The following is a 4,227-nucleotide window of genomic DNA, read 5'->3' on the forward strand; positions in this document are numbered from 1 at the left end:
ATAGATTAGTTTTGGGCCATATGTTATCTTGGAAAAGTTATTTTGTAATCTGTTATGTGTGGCCAATGGCAAAAACAAATTGTTACCTATATTTAGGGAGAAGGCCATAGGCCATTCTAGGTTAGTTATTAATTTGGTTGAACATTTTAAGTCTATATAAGCAAATGTTAATCACAAGACACTAGACATATATGATATATGAAAACACTCTGTTTATATTATCTCTAAATTTTGTGATATTAAAAGCATGGAGTTTCTGAAGCAGCTAGATTTAGAACATCTCTCACCTTGCAAACTAGAGGAGGGCCCCCTCTGAGGAAACTTGGTGAGATTACTTTAGTTTTTTTTGTGAGTATTCAAGCATTGATTGATTTTGTGAATTTTCTATAGATTTAATTGAATGTGTATATTTATATATTGATCAATTATCTATGCCTATTAGGAAGTTCATTGTATATATGTTTGTGAATCTATATAATGCTTGTTGTTGTTAATCTAGGATCTAATTGTTCGATGAAATAATTGGTTGTGACATCCTTATCTATTTGACTTACTATATATTATTATTCTACTCCTACTTAAATCTATTATCCATCCATTTAGTGAACCTCTTCCTATAACACTTATCATACTTCCTATCGCACTCTGTATTTAGAACTAGTTTGTTGCAAACAACCTCCTACTGCCACTAAATCTCCTATTGCAATCTAAGCAGATTTCAACTCTTAATCAAACCAACTTTTAATTAGAAATTTTTTTGTAATAGAATTCATAAAGACATTGTGTTTAATTTTTTAGAGGTGTGTTAATAAGAATCCAAACTTTAGATTAGAGTCCTTTTGCAGAAGTAATCTTAGATGTGTGGTAATTTGGATAGTTTAATAGAAAATAGTAATTTCCATTCATAAACCTCTTGATTTATTATTTTCACCCTTTGAGAAAATAGCCTTTATATCTCTCATGAGTTTTTGAATCCCAGATTGACATTCTTAAGGTATTGTTGATTTGATCATATACCATCAAGTTGAACCTCAGTTTTACCCAACACAAACTAGTCTCTTAAGTAGATGACTCTGATACCAATTGTTGGAATTCTTTAGGATAACTAAGAGGGTGGGTGAATTAGTTATCCAAGGTCTATATGTACAATTAAATTTTTTCAGTACTTAGCAAACCCATATCCATAAAACATTTTCATCATGCATGCATCCATTAGATCATACAATCAATTAAACTTGTAGGTTACTATCAAATCAACTTTGCAGAAATGTAATCATGAAACTTAACAAATTCAATAACAGATTTGACACAATGATTTAACGTGGAAACTCAATTTGGGAGAAACCACCAATAACATACTACTCATTCTGACTCTTCTAAAGTGATGCCTTATGAAAGGCCAATCTTGTTAAATGTTACAATGCACACTATTAAATGTGACCTAGTTAAAGGATTTCAATCATCCTATTAGCAGTTAGTCTTGTTAGAGGACTTTAGATAATTCACTTGGAATGTCACCTAGTTTATTGTTAGGTCAACCTTAATCCAAAGGATTTACCCTAGACTGATATGATGATTAGAAAGTAACAGTGAGGCTTGATTTGATAGCAACTTACAACACACTTGTAGATTACCAATCACGATTTCAGTCCTTCATTTTTCTTTGCTTGCACACACTTCAGCCCTAATAACTTGTTCACCCTTAAAAAATCCATACCCTTAAGCCTTCTTTCTTTTCTTGCCAATGCAATCTCTTCTCTTAGGCCTCCAAATAAAGAAATGCCCTAGACTCCTTGTTTCCTTAGGTTCTTGAACATGGAAACCTTTGCTTTTGACCAACCATCTCCTTTACATTAAAAATTAAGATCTTTTGCCATTCAACCTCCATCATCCATTTTAGGGTTAGGTTGGATTAGGTAGGATTCAATGAATCTACCCATCATTTCATTTTATTCCCTTTTAGAATGTTCTCCTTCAATCCTCTTTGAATTCACCAAAAAATAGTTCACCTTGAGTTCTCTACCACTCAGTCATCAAGCTTATCTTCCACATGATTCATACAATTTAAGAAATCAAACTTATCGTCTTAGATTCAAAAAATTCATGATCTTTCTCATAATGCTGATACTTGACATTAATATGCTTCTGATGCTTGGCACATATTGCATTTCTCAAAATCCACTATCAAAACACTCAGCACGAACTAACATTTACTGGTTCTCGACATCAACTAAACTTTACTTGGTTTACATTGAAATTGACTTTTCTCTACTCTAACTAATTTTCTTTTCATCTTACACTAACTTTTCTCATCACCTATTATGCATATTGTTGTGCTTGACAACCACAATTCATTTAACTTATTCTTCTAAACTTAATTAGTGTATCCATTCTTTGCAACCTTAAGTAGATTATCAATGCAATATAATATCACTATCTTAACTGATCCTTGTACTCCTTTTCCATATCATAACTCAACCTTTACTCTAGGTGCTATTTGTACTCATTTGATCAAATCCTCTTCATCAATCAAACAAATGATAGTACTAAAATCATCTAAGTAATTGTCTTACTAGAAACTAGTAGGTTTGACATCAGCCACAAAATAATGATTGAAACACATATTCATACTTGTATCAATATGTTTTCAACAATGTCAACCAAACTATATTAAAGATTTATCAAGTTCATGCAAAGTAGTCAGAGTTTATTACATATGAATTATTACATTAGGTACATTATAAAATGTTGTATCAAGTCCTTGGCATTTTTATGTCAAAAAGGGAGAGATTGAATCATGTAATATTTCATTGAGGAAGAGATTGATGTATTTAGAGAAGAACCAGAGGAAGTGATCTACATATCAGAAAGAGGGAGAACTTAATTTAATGGAGTCTAAAGATAAGATTGAAGAGGGGGAATCTCAAAGGGGGTTTTCATGGTTAAAGAATCAAAATCAAACTAAGGATATTTGATCCAAAATTTTCTTTGCTTATAACATGTTGTGTTTCCATCAATGCCAAAGAGGGAGATTTTTAATAACAATTATTCAATTGTATATTGTCATTGATGTTACACAAATGTTATAATCTAACTGAGTACTGCTAGTTGGAATCGAGCTCAGAAGACTCTTGTATCAACTGAGCAGAAGACAAGTTCATTGATCTAGTTGAAGCCAAGCTAGGTCCATCACCAAAGGAGTTTAGTTGTAAGTGGACTAGAAGTTCAATGTAAACAAAGTTAGGCTAGTTACCAAGGAACTCAATGGTAACCAAATTACTTAGTTTCAGTTCAAGTTGACCTACACTAGAATAACTCTCATTTTTTATTTGGTTTATGCAAGCTGACTTAATGGATGCTAATTTATTATTGTAAGGGAATTCAAGCCGACTTGACATTGTACTTCATATATATGAAAGGTTAAGTTGTGGGTTGAAATAAAGAAGTTGTGGAAAGAAGATAAGATGTGAATGAAGAAGGATATCTGATTAAGGGATGAATATTCAAGGAGTTGCAAAGAATATTTTTTTCAAGAAGGATCCAAAGGATAGACCAGAATAGTGATCTAAGTCTACAATCTAGTTGCTTCATCAATTAGGTCAATTATTTTTACTCTCTAACAATTGTAGTAGTGAAGAAATCTCTTAATAGAGTTGACTTAACAGTCAATTTATAAATCCTCTAACAAGGTGGCATTTCTAGATCGTAGTGTCTTAAGACCTCTAAAAAGACCACTCCTACTAGGGTTTAAAATATTTAAAAAGGTCACACCTAATAGTGTATTTTGTAACCTTAAACAAGGTTGGCTCTTCACAAGGCTCACTTGAGAAGAGTGAAAAGTCAAGTAACTAGTTGCATTGGTGGTTTTCCCAAATTCGGTTTCCATGTTAAATCTAGGTGTCTCATGTGTTCATGTTATTTTATAATTGCTTTATCTTCATGCAACTAGGTTACTATAGATTAATACACATTAATATTTCAAGATTACTTTGTTAATCAAGTTATAATGGACTTTTAGTTCTAACCAAGCAATGAGTTATAAAAGAGTGTGATCCTATCTTGTCTTTTTCTAAAGAGTGTCATAGTACACATGATTTGGAGGAGACACTTTTGAGTATTGACATGGGGATACTTGAGAAGGTTTCAATTATTCCCTAAATTTTGAGGTTTCTTCCTAAATATTTGGGAGGCTTCATTAATACATGTTTGGTTTTGTTTATTCCTAAC

The sequence above is a fragment of the Cupressus sempervirens genome, chromosome 11 (genome assembly GCF_028749045.1).
Source record: "Cupressus sempervirens isolate cs-2001-9-10 chromosome 11, ASM2874904v1, whole genome shotgun sequence".
In the NCBI taxonomy this organism is placed as follows: domain Eukaryota; kingdom Viridiplantae; phylum Streptophyta; class Pinopsida; order Cupressales; family Cupressaceae; genus Cupressus; species Cupressus sempervirens.